Genomic DNA, 19543 nt, shown 5'->3' on the forward strand with positions numbered 1-19543 from the left:
CTGTATTCTCATTGCCTGTTCCAACCTATAAATTGTAAACTCTGTGAGTGAGACGAACTGTATTTCAGTTTTAGTGCTTGGCGCATAGTTGGCACTCAGGAAGTAGTCGAGTGAAGGAACAGCATTTGCTTTGTAAAACACATAAAGATGTATTATAAGGCCACGAATAGGATATTGCAAGGAAACGTTAATAATGCCTATGCGATGGCACACTCCCCCTGTAAAATAGCAAAAAGAACCCAAACCGAAGAACATAAAACGACAAGAGAAGACATGAATACTGGTGGGTCTGAAATGGAGGACACAGCTTGAGTCTGAAACAAAACAAACAAAAAACCCCTTAAAAGACAGAAGAGATTAGACGCTAATAAGAATTGTAGGGTTTGTGCCACACACATCAAAGAAAGGCAATGAAGCTGGGTGCGGTGGCTCACACCTGTAATCCCAGCACTTTGGGAGGTCAAGGTGGGGAGATCGCCTGAGGTCAGGAGTTCAAGACCAGCCTGAACAACATGGTGAAACTCCATCTCTACTAAAAATACAAAAATTAGCCAGGCATGGTGGCGGGCGCCTGTAATCCCAGCTACTTTGGAGGCCGAGGCAGAAGAATCACTTGTACCCGGGAGGCAGAGGTTGCAGTGAGCCAAGATCACGCCACTGCACTCCAGCCTGGGCGATAGAGCGAGACTGTCTCCAAAAAAAAAAAAAAAAAAGAAAGGCAATGAAACCATTCTTTCAGGAGGCCAGGCTAAATGAGAGTTATTTGATGAGACTGCAATCTCAAGACCAGAACCTAGTAAAGAGGCCAGCACAGCAGTGGGAAGTGGTTTGAAAATGGTTCTGGAAAGGAACCGTTTGAGGCTTATAAACCAGTGCCATCAGAGGTGCAGCACCACACAGCTCTGGTGGCTCTGGTCACATTGCATTCTGTGGGAATGACACTGTGGAACACCAGGCCTTCCTGTGGGTACCCCAGTAGGAAATGAGTGGGCAGGGTGCTAGTGGTGGTGGTAGGGTTGGAGAGGGGGTGCAGCAGGCAGCCCTGGCCTGCAATTTGAATAACTAAGCACATGAATGACAAGTGCCTTGACCTCAGACCTCTCCTTGAAGGGTTCTCCTGGGGACAGAGGACAGAGGTCTTGTTAGAGAAGTCGGGGAAAGTATGGCTTTATGAGAGAGGGGAAAGAGAGAAAAGAAACCAGCATTTGCTTAAGGCTTGCCATCTAACACACTACCTGCAGTTGGGTGCTAGAGGCTTCATGTGGACTATCTCCTTTTAATCTTTTTATTTGTGGGTTAAGGGTTGGCATCTCTGGTTTCGGGACAAGGAGAAGGTAAATAGTTTGCTCCGTGTCACACCAGGGTTTTTCTAACTCCGAGTCTCTTGCTATGCTACATGACCCACACTCCCACCCCTGCCTACCCTTTAAAGACGTCAGGGCTCCTCTTCTGCATTCAGGCTTCCTGACAGTAGCAGTGAAAAGAAAACCTCTGGATCCCTAACAGCAATGAGGCCAGGCCTTTTATGGTAAAAGGGCCAATTCAGTAAAAGTAAACATGTTTATGGGCTGAATCTTTTTTCCACTGAAAGTTAAAATAACTTTACCGAGGCCCTGAGGGAAAGTGGATGTTCTTACAACTTAAAGGGTCTGCTTTATGGTTAAAGATGGTTACTACGAACATTGTTATTGTTTTTAGCATTAAAATATTGATGCTGAGTGTATTTGAGGAGAAACAACATGGATGAATGTAGCTTCCTAATCATTATTCCTGTGTTAATTTGTATAGCACTTTAAAGTTTATAATGAATGTTCTCATGCTGCTGGTATCATTACCATCCACTCGTTTTTAAAAATTCATTTAAAGATAGAGTCTTACTCTGTCCTCCAGGCTGGATTACAGTGGCTTGATCATAATTCAGCGTGTGTGACCTTGAACTCCTGAAGTGATCCTAATGCCTCAGCCTCCCAAGCAGCTAGGACTATAGGCACTTGCTACCACACCCAGCTAATTATTATTTCTTGTAGTGACAGGGGTGTTGCTACGTTGCCCAGGCTGGTCTTGAACTACTGGCCTCAAGTGATAGACCCTCCTCAGCCTCCCAAAGTGTTAGTATTACTGGTGTGAGCCACTGCACTCGGCCACTCTTTATAAATTGGAAACTAAGCTTTGGGAGGCTGAGGCAGGTGGATCACCTGAGGTCAGGAATTGAGACCAGCCTGCCCAACATGGTGAAACCTCGTCTCTACTAAAAATAAAAAAAGTAAAAAAAAAAAAAAAAAAATTAGCTGGGTGTGGTGGCGGGCGCCTGTAGTCCCAGCTGCTTGGGAGGCTGAGGCTTTAGAATCTCTTGAACCTGGGGGGTGGAGATTGCAGTGAGCTGAGATTGCGTCACTGCACTCCAGTCTGGGCAACAGAGCGAGACTCCATCTCAACAAAGCAAACAAACAAAAAAGAAAATGTAAGGATGGAGAAGCCAAAAGACTTGCCCAATATTACACAATAGGTTAGCAACAAAGTTGGAACTCAAGTTCGTTTCTTCTTTGGGGGCGGCACTTTCCAGTTTGTGCACCCCCAAAGGGCGGCTCTGAGAATGCAGGATGAGTAAGGTCTGGCCTTGCCTTTCCCAGCGCGTTTTCTCAGTTTGTAAAAGTGGTTGATCTATCGAGAATGTATTTTGGCTGATTAAAGTGAAGGTCTAAATAGACGTTTTTTTTTTTTTTTTTTTTTCTCAAATTACTCACCAGTTTATTCTACTTACTTCTGGAATTGTTAGGCCTTCTTTATAATATGCAACATTTTATAGAAGGGGTCTAATTTGGCACGTATCTTATGTGCTGTACCACTTTACCTTCAATGCTCTATTAACTGTTGTCAGTTTATAAAATGATTTAATGTCTGATAGTTTAATATCCTTCTTTTTAAACATTTTAATTAAGGGTTGAGAGCAGTATTCTGTGTAAGAATTGAGGAAAGTACATAAAAAAGAATGAAATCCTGTCATTTGTGGCAACCTGAGTGAGCCTGGAGACATTATGTTAACCAAAATAAGTCAGGCACGGAAAGAGAAATACCGCATGATCTAACTCCTATGTGGGAGCTAAAAACAAACAAACAAACAAACAAAAAAACTGAGTTCCTGGAAGTAGAAAGTAGAGCTGTGTGTCAGAGGAGAGGAAAGATGGGGAGGAGGGACTGGGGGAGGTTGGTTAATGGATGCAGAATTACAGCTGGATTGGTGGAAGGAGTTCTGTTGTAGAGGGTGAATCTGGTTAACTCTCATTTATTTTCCAAAAATAGAAGAGAGGATTTTGAATGTTCACAAGGAAATGATCAATGTTTTAGGTGGTGGAGATGCCAGTTACCCTGATTTGATCATTACACATTGTATAAAGCATTGACGTATCACTCTGTATATCTCAGAAATCTGTACAATTATTTGTCAACTAAAAATAAAAGGGAAAAAACAAGGATTGAGTGGTGTAAAGAAGTGTTTTTCAGGCCAGGTGCAGTGCCTCACGCCTATAATCCCAGCACTTTGGGAGGCCAAAGTAAGGGAGGAGACCACCCCTCATATCGTCTTATGCCCAGTTTCTGCCTCCAAAGAAGAAGTAAAAACTAAAAGGCAGAAGTGAAATCTACAGGCAGACAGCCTGGCGCCACACCCCGGGCCTGGTAGTTAAAGATCGACCCCTGACCTAATCGGTTATGTCATCTATAGGTTACACACATTGTATAGAAGTGCACTGTGGCCGGGCGCGGTGGCTCAAGCCTGTAATCCCAGCACTTTGGGAGGCCGAGACGGGCGGATCACGAGGTCAGGAGATCGAGACCATCCTGGCTAACACGGTGAAACCCCGTCTCTACTAAAAATACAAAAAAACTAGCCGGGCGAAGTGGCGGGCGCCTGTAGTCCCAGCTACTCGGGAGGCTGAGGCAGGAGAATGGCCTAAACCCGGGAGGCGGAGCTTGCAGTGAGCTGAGATCCGGCCACTGCACTCCAGCCCCGGCGACAGAGTGAGACTCTGCCTCAAAAAAAAAAAAAAAAAAAAAAAAAAGTGCACTGTGAAAATCCCTATCTTGTTTTATTCCGATCTAAGATCTAATTACCAGTGCATGCAGCCCCCCAGTCACGTACCCGCTGCTTGCTCAATCAATCACGACCCTCTCACATGCACCCCCTTAGAGTTGTGAGCTCTTGAAAGGGATAGGAATTGCCCACTCTGAGCGCTCAGCTCTTGAGACAGGAGTCTTGCCGATGCCCCTGGCCAAATAAACCCCTTCTGTCTTTAACTCGATGTCTGAGGAGTTTTGTCTGCCACCCATCCTGCTACAGAAGCAGGTGGATCACCGGAGGTCAGGAGTTCGAGACCAGCCTGGCCAACATGGTGAAACCCCATCTCTACTAAAAATACACAGATTAGCCAGGCATGGTGGCGTGTGCCTGTAAGTCCAGCTACCAGGGAGGCTGAGGCAGAAGAATCACTTGAACCCAGAAGGCAGAGGTTGCGGTGAGCCAAGATGGCACCATTGCACTCCAGCCTGGGTGACAGAGTGAGACTCCGTCTAAAAAAAAAAGAAAGAAAGAAAGAAAGAAGTGTCTTTGAACGGAGGGAGAGATATATAATGGCTCAGTGGGGGCAGGACAGAGAGAGCCGTTCCTGGAGAGCCCCCAGGTACTGGCTGCTCCTCCCCTAGCTGCTTCATCCCTCAGGTGGAAGTTTGGTGTTACTTCCTGTGTAGGGCTGATCTAGGCCCCCTTGAGAGGTCTAGGTCTTAGAGTTTTGTGGTGGCTACTCTCCCTTTCCCTTATCTCTGCTTTGCACAAATTGGAATATTTAATTTGAAATTTTATCGCATCAGATAAAGGGAAAGTCTGGTATTGCAAATGCTGGGCAGCCACCAGCCCACTGTCAAAACCTTTCTGAGCGGGGCCCCTACTACTGCCCTTCTGCCTCTGGAGGCCAGTCCTGAGGCCTGGAATCAGACTTCCTGGCTTCCCATCCCAGCTCCGTGACTGCGAGTCATTTCGTTATTCTCTTTGTGCCTCCATGTACATTTGCCTCAGAGGTTTCATGGTACAAGTAAGTAGTTCTCAGAGTGCTCCCAAGACCCTTTCAGGGGTCTGTGAAGTCAGAACTATTTTCATAATAAATTTAAGAGAGTATTTGTTCTTTTCATTCTCACTTTTTCCACAAGTATATACTGTTTTTTTTCTTTTCTTTTTCTTTTTCTTTTTTTTTTAAGACAGAGTCTCTTTGTCACGCAGGCTGGAGTGCAGTGGCGCGATCTTGGCTCACTGCAACCTCCACCTCCTGGGTTCACGCCCTTCTCCTGCCTCAGCCTCCCGAGTAGCTGGAATTACAGGCACCTGTCACCACGCCCGGCTAATTTTTGTTTTGTTTTGTTTTGTTTTTTAGTAGAGATGGGGTTTCACCATATTGGCCAGGCTGGTCACAAACTCCTGGCCTCAGGTGATCCACCCACCTCAGCCTCCCAAAGTGCTGGGATTACAGGCATGAGCCACTGCACCCGGCCTTGTATTGGAGTGTTTCAAAGGCTACGTGACATGCAGTTTTGCAGCAGATTGAACACAGAACTAGATATGAGAATGCAGCTGTCCTCTGTGAAGCCAGGCGTTACATATTTACAGTGAATGTATGTAAAACATTCCATTCTTCTCAATATACTTTTTGTTTTGGAAAATATAGTTTAAAAAAATAAAAATTATTTATGTAAACATAAGAGTTGATTTATGATTTCCAAATAAATACATATTTTTAAAATGTAAGGTTTAATTTCTAAAATGATAATAAATACAGATCCATATAACTCACACAAACATAAATGCTTTGAGTGCCTTGATAATTTTTGATAGTTTGTGAAAGGAGTTCTGAGACCAAAAAGTTTGAGAACCACTCTTGTGAGTGGATATTTTTAAAGCTCTTAGAACAATATTAGCTTGGGATTTAAAGCTAAGAACAGTATTAGCTATTATAATTTTTCTACTTTATATACATATAGTTCGTATTATTATTATTTTGAGATGGAGTCTCACTGTCTGGCTTAAGCTGGAGTGTAGTGGCCCGATCTCAGCTCATTGTAACCTCTGCCTCCTGGGTTCAAGCGATTCTCCTGCCTCAGCCTCCCAAATAGCTGGGATTACAGGTGCCTGCAACTGCGCCCATCTAATTTTTGTGTTTTCAGTAGAGACAGGGTCTCGCTATGTTGCCCAGGCTAGTCTTCAACTCCTGGCCTTAAGTCATCTGCCTGCCTCAGCCTCCCAAAGTGCTGGAATTACAGACGTGAGCCACGGTGCCCAGCCCCATTTTGTTTTTAAAGTAAATAACTCAGACTTGTTTTGCCTCTGTTTAATCTGGATGAGCAATGTTATGTTATATGTAACAAAACTCTCATAAGAACTTTAAAATACATATTTTATTTTAGAGACAAGCTCTGTTTATGTTGCCCAGGCTGGCCTTGAAATCCTGAGATCAAGCGGTCCTCCTGTCTCAGCCTCCCGAGTAGCCGGGACTATAAGCACGTACCACACCTGGCTAGAACGTTTTACTTATTCCCATATGTTCCATATTGATCTCTTAAGATCTAAAGCATTTTATTTTCCTTTTTCATTTCCTTGTTAAATAGTTTTTGAAAGCTAGCTCCTTGAAAAACATTGGGCAGGTTTTCAATATCACTAATTAGGGATACTCTGATTTTGCCTTATATAAAACAGACTTTTTTTTTTTTTTTTTAAGACAGTCTCGCTCTGTCGCCCAGGCAGGAGTGCAGTGCAGTGATCTTGGCTCACTGCAACCTCCACCTCCTGGGTTCAAGCGATTCTCCTGCCTCAGCCTCCGAAGTACCAGGAATAGTGAGATTACAGGTGTGTGCCACCATCCCCCACTAATTATCTCTCTTTTTTCTTTTTTTCTGTACTTTTAGTAGAGACAGGGTTTTTGCCATTATAGCCAGGCTGATCTCGAACTCCTGGCCTCAAGTGACCTGCCCGCCTCAGCCTCCCAAAGTACTGGAAGTACAGGCATGAGCCACTGCACCCGGCCACATTTTCACTTATATGTATTTTCCTGCTCTGTATTTAGAAGTTAAGAAGACCGATTGAAAAATAAATTTTTGAATAGGTGATATATGTACATGGGATAAAATTCTAAAGGTAGAAATAATATATAGTGATAAATAAATCTCTTTTCTACCTATCCAGTTCCCCTTTTTAAAGGCAAGGTTTGTTAACAGTTTCCTCTAATTCTTCCAGAGATTCTCCATGCAAATATGTATGAGTATGTGTGTGCGTGTGTGTGTGTGTGTGTGTGCGCGCATGTGTGTATTTTTTTACTGTGGTAAAATATAGATAACCTAACATTTATCATTTTAAGTATAGAATGCAGTGGCATTAACATTACTGTACAGCCATCACTGCTATCCATTTTAGGCTTTTTCATCTTCCCAAACTGAAACTCTGTACCCATTTAACAATAATTCCACACCCCTCCCTCTTGCAGCCCGTGGCAACCACCGTTCTGCTTTCTGTGTCTATGAGTTTCATTATCCTAGGTGCCTCATATATAAATGGAAGAGTACAATATTTGTCCTTCCTGTGCTTGCTTCGGCAGCACATATACTAAAATTGGAACGCTACAGAGAAGATTAGCATGGCCCCCGCATGAGGATGACATGCAAATCTGTGAAGCATTCCATTTTTAAAATACAAACAAGTAATATTTGTCCTGTGTCTTGTTTATTTCACGTAGTGTAATGTTCTCAAGGTTCATCCACCTTGTTGCATGTGTCAGAATTGTATTCCTTTTTTGAATAATATTCCATTGTATTTATATCCCACATTTTGTTCATCCATCTGTCTATTGATGGACATTTGGGTTGTTTTCATCTTCTGACTGTTGTGAATAACGCTGCTATGAATATTGGTGTATAGATATCTGTTCGAGTCTCTGCTTTTAATTCTTTTTTTTTTTTTTTTTTTTTTTGAGACGGAGTCTTGCTCTGCCGCCCAGGCTGGAGTGCAGTGGCCGGATCTCAGCTCACTGCAAGCTCCGCCTCCCGGGTTCACGCCATTCTCCTGTCTCAGCCTCCCGAGTAGCTGGGACTACAGGCGCCCACCTCGTCGCCCGGCTAGTTTTTTGTATTTTTTAGTAGAGACGGGGTTTCACCGTGTTAGCCAGGATGGTCTCGATCTCCTGACCTCATGATCCGCCCGTCTCGGCCTCCCAAAGTGCTGGGATTACAGGCTTGAGCCACCGCGCCCGGCCTCTGCTTTTAATTCTTTTGGGCGCATATCCAGGAGTGGAATTGCTGGATCACGTGGTAGTTCTGTGTTGGATATTTGAGGAACCACTGTACTGTTTTCCACAGCGGCTGCACCATGCTGCGTTCCCACCGGCAATGCCCCGAGGTTCCGGTTTCTCCACATCTTTGCCAGCACTTGTCATTTCTGTTGGTTTTTTGGAGGGGGGTGTTGCTGTTATTGTTGTTTCTATAGTAACCATTCTACTGGGTGTGAAATGGTATCTCACTGGGGCTTTCATTTGCATTTTCCTGATGAGTAGTGTTGAACATCCTTTCATGTACCTATTGGACATTTGTACATCTTCTTTGGAGAAGTCTCTAGTCTTTGCCCATTTTTAAACCAGGTTGTTTTATTTTGTTTGTTTTTGAGTTGTAGGATATGTGTTTATTTTTAACGTGAATGGTATGATACTATATAAACTGTTCTGCACTCTGCTTTTTTTACTTATCAATATATCTTGACTATTAGTATATAAAAATTGGCTGGGTGCAGTGGCTCCCACCTGTAATCCCAGCACTTTGGGAGGCCGAGGCGGGCAGATCACCTGAGGTCAGGAGTTCAAGACCATCAAGACCACCCTGGCCAACATGGGGAAACTCCATCTCTACTAAAAATACAAAAATTAGCCAGGCATGATGGTGGGTGCCTATAATCCCAGCTACTTGGGAGGCCGAGACAGGAGAATCGTTTGAACCTGGGAGACAGTCGTTGCAGTGAGCTGAGATCACGCCACTGCACTCCAGCCTGGGCGGCTGAGCGAGACTCTGTCTCAAAAAAAAAAAAAAAAAAAAAATTATCCTTATTTCATTGTATGGATGAATCATAATATATTGAATTAATCTCCCCACTAATGGACATTGCAGTTGTTTCCAGGTTTTTGCTATAATAGTTCATGTTGCAGAGAATATCTTAGCATGCATATCCTCTCGCAAAAGTGAAAACTTTTTCTCGGGTAAATTATTGGAAATGTGTCAAAGGGCTTGACAATTTTTGGTAGATGTTGCTATCTTGATGATAGAGTCTCTCAACTCATGTGAGAGTACTAGTTTCTTCAGTCCTTCTGAAACAAACTTTAATTACCAAGCATTGGGATTTTTTTCCAATCTGATATGTGAAAAATGGAAACTCAGTGTTAATTTTCTTTTTTGTTTTTTCTTTCTTTCTTTCTTTTTTTTTTTTGAGACAGAGTCTTACTCTATCACCCAGGCTGGAGTGCAGTGGCATGATCTCAGCTCACTGCAACCTCCACCTCCTGGGTTCAAGCAGTTCTCCTGTCTCAGCCTTCTGAGTAGCTGGGATCACAGGCTTCCATCCGCCTGGCTAATTTTTGTATTTTTAGTAGAGATGGAGTTTCACCATATTGGTCAGGCTGGTCTCGAACTCCTGACCTCAGGTGATCCACCCGCTTTAGCCTCCCAAAGTGCTGGGATTACAGGCATGAGCTACTGTGCCTGGCCTAATTTTCATTTTCTAGATTATGAACATCTTTCATATCTCTTAAAACTATTTGTATTTCATTTTGTTTCAACTGATGGTTCATGATTTTTCCCCATTTTTTCCCACTGAATTCTTTATCTTTTCATATATTAAAGCTCTCAGCCTTAGTCAAGATATGTATGTCATGTGTCTTTTCCCTCTACTTTTACTTTCTGGCATGCAGATTTTTTTTTAATTTAGTCAAATTACACACCTTTGGAGTATGGATTTAATTTTTGGAAACAAACAAATGTCATTTAGAGTAGTTTTAGTAGAATAAATTTAGGTTCCCCTAAATAAAGCTAATTTGGTGGGGAAAAATACACCCCCAAGGAGTGCCTCCAAGAAATAAGCGAACTTTTCCATGTGGCTGATACATTTAATTTAAAAGTGACTATAATCTTATTCACAAATAAATCCAGTTTTTTGTAATCGAACAGAATACAAGCACACTGGAAATCAGTAGTCAGTTGCTGGCGCCATCGTGGATTTTCTATGTGCCACCCTCTTTTTATTTCAGTTTTCTTATCTATAAAATTGAAATAAAAATACCTGCACCACTTAAACCACAAAAGTATAAGAATATCAAATTAAAAATATCAACTTGCATTTTTTTTTTAACACTCCATTCTGATCAATTTCAGAACAGGCTGATACTCATGAATTTGGTGAGCTAAGATGAGAATAGGGCCCAATCCTGGAATAAAAGCACCAATCTTTCCCCTTTCCCAAGCCACACCCATCTGTCCTGTTCCTATGCTTCAATGCCTTTACAATGTGACCTTATTTTTAGTATTTCAGACTATTCTGTGTCCGCACCCAGACCTCATCTTGAATTGTATCTGCCATTATCCCCACGTGTTGTGGGAGGGACCCAGTAAGAGGTAATTGAATTATACAGGCAGGTTTTTCCCATGCTGTTCTCGTGATAGTGAATAAGATGATTTTATAAAGGACAGCTCCCCTGTAGACACTTTCTTGCCTGCTGCCATGTAAAATGTGCCTCTGCTCCTCCTTCGCCTTTCACCGTGATTGTGGGGCCTCCCCAGCCCTGTGGAACTGTGAATCCATTAAGCCTCTTTTTCTTTATAAATTATCGAGTCTTGGGTATTTCTTCATAGCAGTATTAGTCATATGAGAATGGACTAGTACACTGTGTTTAATTTATACCTGCCCCATCTATAGGAGATTTTTCTTAATATTTTCTTAATCTTTGGACAAATTTTGCAGTCCAGCAGCACCAAGTATCTACTTGCTAATATAGTGAGTTTCTTTTTTCATTGCTTCCATCTTCAACTCAATATGAGTCTCTGAGGCTCATGATATCCAATATTCATTTCTTTTACTGATAGGGAGACTTAAGCTTCGTTAGCAATTGGCGGGAACCTTGAGTGTACTAGGTCCTGTGTAAAATTCAATAAGAAATAGTAACAAGAACTTATTTGTAATGGATTAGAAATAACTTTTCTTAGGAGCACTGGAGGTACCATAAATACTACTTTTACTTCTTCACATATAGTGCTGTTTTTGAAGAGATACTAAAACAACATTTTGCAATTCATGTTTATCAGATAGTAAGAAGTGTGAGCAGTGTGGAGAGATTGCATGGATGGTGTCCCCAAGACAGTTATTACCTGAGAAGGCTGGAAGCTACTCAGAGAGCTTTATAAAAACTGTATTGATATTGGGTCTACATTTGTGCAATGGAAAAACATGGAAGAGGATTGGGAATTGTTGGGTCCACACACCCCTCAATAAGAAATGAATTGTAAAAACAGGTTGATTCATGCAGTGATTATTCACCTGTATGCGTGAAGTGAATGATGAACCTAAGACTACATGTGTAACTTGGATAAATCTCAAAAAACAACGTTGAGTTTAAAAAGTTACAAAAGGACAGAAACATAGCACCATATATGTACATTTTAAATAGGCAAGATAATAGTAAATATTGTTTATGAATACAAGGATGCACATGGGAATGATGAGCGCCGTCCTCAGAATAGTGCTGTGGTTGCATCTGAAGATGAAAGGAGAAGGGAGGAGGGGTGGAATGTTAGCTGTTTCTGCAATGTTTTCCTGTTAGGAAAAAAATGCTGAAGAAAATGTGGCAAGATGTTAACATCTGGTAAATCTTAGTATCGGCTGTCATATTTTCTCCTGTACTTTTCTCCGAAATACTTTATAACTACACATAAAAATAAATATTTTTAAAAGAGTGATTTATATCTTATCTCTTTACCATCTCACTTTGTAGTTGCTTTGTTAATAATTGGTTTGCTTCTTATGGTCCTTTTGATGAACCGGGGTTAAAGAGTCAAAGAGAATTTTTTAAAGTCATTCCAAATTCTACTTCCTGAAATAATAATTGTTAATGTTAGACTACTATGATTCTAGAGCTCTTTCTGTCCATGTGTAATATAATAAATGGATAGAAAGGTGGGGAATTAATAAGAAAGGAAGAAGGAGGAAAGGAAAGGAAGGAAAAAGGTATGGAAGGAAAAATCTAGGATATAATCTTCATGTGGGAAGGACTTACTTTAATTTTACTTGAATGTGACAAAAGAAAAAAAATTAAATTGAAGAAATTGTGGAATCTCAAATGTTTGTTAGCCATAAGAGACATTATTTATTTTAAGTTCAGAAAAGATTTTGAGGAAAACATTAAGAGACTGTAATCCTTGTGTGTTTTTTTAAACTATCTATTTCAAATATAAAAAGTGTCAGTTGATTCCTTGCTGTGAAAGGTAAGGACATTAGCATTTCCAAAATTCTGTCTCTACATTTTCTCTCCCAACCCCCAGTTTATCTTAGGTATATTTTTATTTTTACACTGACAAGGTAGAATGTTCATACTTTGTTCACACATTTTTTAGTAGTTTTGTGTATTTGAATGAAGTTGCCACTAACCACATTTTCTCATTTTGTTCTCCATCCTTGAATTCTTTGATTTATTTTTGTTGTATAGATTCTCTTGTCAGTTTTTAAAATTTTTTCAGGAAGTGCTCATGGATTTTTTTTTTTTTTTTTTTTTTTGAGACGGAGTCTTGCTTGCTCTGTCGCCCCGGCTGGAGTGCAGTGGCCGGATCTCAGCTCACTGCAAGCTCTGCCTCCCGGGTTCACGCCATTCTCCTGCCTCAGCCTCCCGAGTAGCTGGGACTACAGGCGCCCGCCACCGCGCCCGGTTTGTTTTTTGTATTTTTTAGTAGAGACAGGGTTTCACCGTGTTAGCCAGGATGGTCTCGATCTCCTGACCTCGTGATCCGCCCGTCTCGGCCTCCCACAGTGCTGGGATTACAGGCTTGAGCCACCGCGCCCGGCCTCATGGATGTTTTTGAGACTGGGTCTCAGTCTGTCACCCGGGCAGGAGTGCAGTGGTGCCATCACGGCTAACTGCAGCCTTGACCTCCTGGGCTCACGTGATCCTCCTGCCTCAGCCTCCTGACTAGCTGGGACCACAGGTACGCACCACCACACCCAGCTAAATTTTAGTTTTTGTAGAGACAGGGTCTCCCTGTGTTACCCAGGCTGGACTTGAACTTCTGGGCTCAAGTGATCTGCCTGCTCAGCCTCCCAAAGTGTTGGGATTAGAGGCGTCAGCCACCGTGCTCAGCCTCTTTTATCTTTAAAATGTTTTTTTGTACTTGAATACTTGTTACTTGAATGACATCTTGTAAATTTACACAGTCATTTCTCATAGCTAAGAGGTGTTCCAATGTATAACTATACCACAATTTAACATATTTCCTAATTTTGGAAATTTAGGTTGTTTGTAATATGACGCTGCTATAATAGTGACAGGGCTAAATTTATTAACGTGGAACTTTTCAAAGATCTTATTTCTTTCCCACACTGCCAAAAACTACACTACACTACACTTTACCTTTTCTTAAAGAGGAATATTTTTTTTTTCTTGTTGGGAGAAGAGTTATGTCAGTCTTTATAGTTAAGTTCTGAGAGTGGGATGGTGGGCAGGATCAAGAAGAAACCCACTCTGACAGAGATGGGAAGAGGAGTTTGTTAAAGATGGGGGAAGTAAGATTTGAGAGAGAGGAGTGGAACTTGAGCAGTTACAGAATATGAAGGAGCAATCAGGAAAGGGGATTAGAGCTTAAAAGTTTTTGAATAGATAATATGTTCACATGTTTAAATCCAAAGAGAACAAAATTCAAAGAAAAGTCCTTGTAACTCTTTTCCACCAGTCACCCAGTTCCCCTCTAAAATACTGGCAACCAGAATACTAGTGTCTAGGCATCACTCCAGATTCTAGCCAGATACAAGGAAATGCATGTATATTATTTTCTTATACCCTGTTTTTATTGAAATGATTACTTTATTCCATACTATGGTATGGTTCCCATGGATTGGGGTCACATCTGTGATGAAGCTCGTTTTTATGGCTTTTCAGTAGCGTTCAGGGATCTGGAATGGAGGTAGCTCTCTAGTTCAAGCTTAGGCTAAGTGGCATAAATGCCACAAGGGTTAATGTATTGGAGGCCATTGCAAAGGGCATGGGGTCAGTCCTAGATGTCCCAGTCAGCTATGTTCCAGGCTTTACAGATGGGAGTTAATAGGAATGGCATTGTGACAAGAAAAATAACGTTTGGATTCAGGCTTCCCTCTTCAGGGCCCATTGCTGGCTATTTTAATAAAGAAGACCATTTCTGTGTCTTTGGAGGCCAGCTTTGGTTGATTGTGGATTACAGGTATCTGTCCGTTTTTGTTTTTGAGACGGAGCCTCACTGTGTCGCCCAGGCTGGAGTGCAGTGGCCCAATCTCAGCTCACTGCAACCTCCGCCTCCTAGGTTCAAGCGATTCTCCTGCCTCAGCCTCCCAAGTAGCTGGGATTACAGGCACCCGCCACCATGCCCAGCTAATTTTTGTATTTTTAGTAGAAAAAAGGTTTCACTATGTTGGCCAGGCTGGTCTGGAACTCCTGACCTCAGGTCATCTGCCCACCTCAGCCTCCCAAAGTGTTTGCGATTACAAGTGTGAGCCACCGTGCCCAGCTCTGTCTGTTTGTTTTTTTTTTTTCTTGGAAATGGGATCTTGCTGTGTCGCCTGGACTGGAGGGCAGTGATGTGATCTCATCTCACTGCAACCTCCGTCTCCTGGGTTCAGATGTTTCTCCTGCCTCAGCCTCCCAAATAGCTGAGATTACAGGCAGGCGCCACCACGCCTGGCCAATTTTTGTATTTTTAGTAGAGAGAGGGTTTCACCGTGTTGGCCAGGCTGGTCTCAAACTCCTAGCCTCAAGTGGTCTGCCCACCTCAGCCTCCGAAAGTGCTGGGGTCACAAGCATGAGCCACCGTGCCCGGCCTATTGTTCTTATTGGACTGTCTTGATCAGGTGCAAATTTTGCTGTATGACTTCAAAAGCGGGGAGCCAGAGGCTCTGAGGATTGGTGGTTTCAGGGAGTGCACTTCCTGAGGCCTCTGGGTATCAAATTCCTGTGGCCTCTAGGTGTGTACCCTCTGTGGCTTCCAGATTTGTACGTCCTGCAGCCTCGACCTGTTCTCCTTAACAGAGGAGATCTAATATTAGATTCACTCAAAAAGTGTGGAAGACTTAATGCAAATGCATTGCAAAGAACAGCTCATGGTAGTTTCTTCACTAGCTTTGAAATACAGAAGGGACACAAACCAAGAAGGTATTACTGTGTATTCCTGTGGCCCAGGCCTGCTTGGAGACTGGGCTCCTTCGCACCATTCTGTTGGTCATGCTGTGTCAGGTTGGATGGGACCAAATATTCTTAAGTTTTCTCAGTTCGAGCAAGTTTCTTGTAAGGACATATTTGGAAATAAGTATAAGTGATAGAAGGCATTATAAGTAATCCAGAGAGGATTTAAAGTATGTGGGAGGATGTGCATAGGTTATATGCAAATACTATGCCATTTAATACAAGGAATTTATTTATGTAAGGAATAGCAGAAAGTCCCCACAGTGGCATTCCAGCCTCAGGGTACTGGAAGGATATTTATTGCCATTAAGGGAACACAGGGGCTCTCATATTTCAAGTCACTCTGGCGACTCCACATCGACTGGTAATCTAACATGCCGGCGACTCTACTTGCCTGCTTTTATTTCTTCTTTTCCAGATTCTTCCTGTTTTGCTCCTGACTGATTTGATCTCCACTGTGTGTCTCCTACTCCTTTGCATCTACCTCCTCATGGGGTCAGATGCTTTATGGTTCTGCACCCTGCCTTCCCTCTGTGCCATTCCTCTTCCATCTGTATGTCTTGCTTTAAAACTCCCAAGGAAGAAAGAAGGAAAGTCTGCTTTGGTCATTTGTCAGTATTCGGTAGTGTGTGCCTTTGTTGAGCAGAGCTCAACTGCATCAGCCCCTCCCCTGCAGACCTATAGAGGGTGCCTGTCTGTTTGATTAAGTAGCCAGCTCCGATTCCAGCATCTTTGCCTAGGGAGGCTGATCCAATGGTACAAAGCATAGCAACCTATACATTCAGAAACTCTCGGGAGGGAAGTGTGGATTTGGCAGAGACCTTACTGCTCACCTGATACAGTTACCCCCAAATCTAGTGAGGTTGGTGGAGCCTAATGTTAAGCCATTCCATCCCAGTTTCTAGGCCAGCAGTTGGAACTCTGTGGTCAACTCACCGGTTTATTGTCATCCCCCTCCCTGGTAGTGCTAGTGATTCATGTCATGGTGGTCGTCTGTGGTGGGGATTGGGTAGTCTGATTCTGTTTCCTCTCCTCCTGAGCACACAGCTATACTGTAATTCTCAGTTTCTCTTGCAGATAGAGGGGAGCTGGGAATTATGGTCTAGCTAGACCATGTGACCTAGTTTTTACCAATGAAATGTGGATGGAGGTGATGGGTACCACTTCTAGGCCCGGTCCATGGAAGCCTCCCACGTGGAAGGTACTTTTCCCTTTACAGCTTGATACATCCAGTAGAGTGATATTGGAAGGCATATGTTGAAAATTATGGAACCACAAGATGGAAGGAGCTGGGTCCCTGAATGAGTTTTTGGAGGAAAGCCATCTGCCGATCAGGAAAATCCATTTTGGATTTTATGTGAGCCACCTCCATGACTATTGTGTTAAGCCACTGGAGGCTGGAGTTTGTTACAGCAGTGACCATTATCCTCACATAGTGGCATTATTGATTTTGCTCCACAGGGACCCAAGGAAGGGTTGGGGTCCCTTAGGTATCTTGGTGAGCACTATCCCCGGCGGAAGTTGGGTAATAGGATGGCCCCCTTCAGGGAGGGCTGATGGGGCACGGGAGAACGATCATCGCTTTGCTACTCCTGGTAAGCATGACATAAAGAAGCCTCTCTTGAAGACTTCCTCTCCGAATCCCAAGCTGTGGATATTAATACATTTGTATAGATTCATGGGAGAGTTCAGGGGTTTTCTGAAATTGCCTCTGAATTTATTTGCAGGAAGATAGGGGTTAGTAACTACTGGTACTGCTTTATACACAGAGCAAGTAAACTCCATCTTTACCATGGTCAACTGTAGCAATAGAGTTCAGTGTTTTCTGTATCACAGATAGAAGAAATAACACCAACTTCACCCATTTCATCTTCATATATAGTAAGGCGAGGTGTCTGAGAGGACGAGGTGAGAAAGGCAAGACTGGCGTGTGTGCCCTTGAAGTGGCTGTCAAAGAGAGGAGATTGGCTTATAGTAGCAGAGTCCAGGTAGCATGGGAATTCAGTATTTTTATCTTTAAAGCAGTTAGAAACAAGTGTTTATAGGTGCCATGCAGTCACGAAGCCAGGCCAGAAGCCAGGTTGTAAGTGCTGTAATTCAAGTAAGCTTTTGGTTAATTTAAAGGGATGTGTGTTACACCAGCTCCTAACCCATAGCCATCTTCTGTTTCATTTTTTTAATTACTGAGAAGTGACAGTCAAATGTTTATTTTTTCTTAGAGTACTGTTTTTTTTTTTTTGTTGTTTTTTTTTTTTTTTTTTTTTTTTTTTTACTGAAAGCTTATATTTCTATTTCTCCTAAGTTATAAACTTACTGATGACAAAATGTATTTATTATTTGAGTTCTGTAATGCATACAACATTGTCTCTTTTCTATATGCAGTGCTGATAATATTAGCTGAGGGTACGTGACTAGCTGTGTGGTGTTGTTAGGAAATGAATCTGTAAAGGGTGGGCCGGGGCCATTCAGTGAACGATCTTGCTTGATGCTCTAGGATCCTGGATTTCACTGTGTAAGCAATACACATCCATAAGTGCGGAAAAGGGATAAGACGAGATTTGGGCTTTTAGAAAGAAAACCCTAGCCAGGTGTGGTGGTGCACACCTGGAGTCCCAGCTACCCAGGAGGCTGAGATGGAAGATTGCTTGAGCTTGGGAGTTCGAGACCAGCCTGAGCAACATTTTTTTAAAAGAGCCCCAAAAAGAAAGCAAACTTTAGCTTTAGGATGGTAGATCCATTGACATGTGGAACAGAGCAGTGGTTCTGAAGCAGAGCTTCAGAGTGGCCTCACAGCGCGGCTAGTCTGGGACTGCATGCAAAAGAGCAGCACGGAGCTGGCACATGGTGGGGCTCTCCAACCCACCCAGACCTGGTGCTCTTTATGAACCCGCAGCCCAAAGCCAGGCAGAATCAAGGATGTCTCCACAGGTGCAGGTGTGGGTAGCTTATGTGCCTTAGCCACACCCTGGCAAGTAGCTATCCCTTTTCGTAACAAAGCTTTCCTGGGCACTCGCCCTGCCAACTGTCGAGTTCTCCTCTCCCGGAGGCAGTGAGCGTGGAATGCCCTTGTCTACGTTGGGAGAAGGATATAAAGGATTATGGATGAAAAGGCCTCCATTATTATTTCCAAATACCTTCTCCCACAAACGCCTTTTATATAAAACAAAACCAAAAAATTTCCACCCACTAAAACCCCTGGCTAATGCCCTATGATTGTCTTTCTCTTTATAGCTAAGAATCTTAAAAAAGAGTTTGCCCTTTATTGAGCACTCTGTTCCTTCTTCAACATGCAATTTGTAATTTGACTTCTATCTCTCCATCCCATCCTGCTCAAACTGTTTTTCCTGAGGTTGTTTTCTCTTCTTTTATTTTTCATACCATCTTCTTTTCTTTTCTCTTTTCTTTTCTTTCTTTACTGAGACAGAGTCTCACCGTTGCCCAGGCTGGAGTGCAGTGGCGCAATCTCAGCTCACCGTAGCCTCTGCTTCCTGGGTTCAAGTGATTCTCCTGCCTCAGCCTCCCAGGTAGCTGGAATTACAGGCACGCACCACCATGCCCGGCTAATTTTTGTATTTTTAGTAGAGATGGGGTTTCAGCATGTTGGCCAGGCTGGTCTTGAACTCCTGACCTCAAATGATCCACCTGCCTCAGCCTCCCAAAGTGCTGGGATTACAGGCATGAGCCACCGCGCCCAGCGTCTTTTGTTTTCATCCAACATCTCTGACTCTTTTTTCTCAGCCTCTGTTTTGAGACAATTATCTTTCTATCTGGACTATTAATGTCCACTAGAGTTTCATCTCCGTCCTTCTTTTCATTTACACCCTTTCTGGGAAATCTCTTCCATACCTAAATCTGTATCTCAACCTGGAAAACATTTTTAAAGTCTATATAAAAAAGTGTTTCTTAGTTCAAAGGTAAAATTTTAGGAAAATTAAATTGAAAACGTCTAAGAAAATAACAGTAATGGAAACTAGATTTGAAAATGAAAATGACAGGCTGGGCACAGTGGCTCATGCCTGTAATCCCAGCACTTTGGGAGGCTGAGGCAGGCAAATCCTTTGAGG

At 42.7% G+C, this 19543-nt stretch overlaps 1 protein-coding gene and 1 non-coding gene across 4 annotated transcripts in view; both read left to right on the forward strand.

The window, feature by feature from the left end:
- EFCAB2 (EF-hand calcium binding domain 2) overlaps positions 1-19543 on the forward strand; it is a 162951-nt gene that overhangs the window by 54418 nt on the left and 88990 nt on the right. The window lies entirely within an intron of this gene.
- Positions 7616-7722, forward strand: LOC115899347. Its single transcript, XR_004059076.1, has one exon. It is a non-coding gene; the product is annotated as a U6 spliceosomal RNA (small nuclear RNA).

The sequence above is a fragment of the Rhinopithecus roxellana genome, chromosome 8, assembly GCF_007565055.1.
Source record: "Rhinopithecus roxellana isolate Shanxi Qingling chromosome 8, ASM756505v1, whole genome shotgun sequence".
Classification (NCBI taxonomy): Eukaryota; Metazoa; Chordata; class Mammalia; order Primates; family Cercopithecidae; genus Rhinopithecus; species Rhinopithecus roxellana.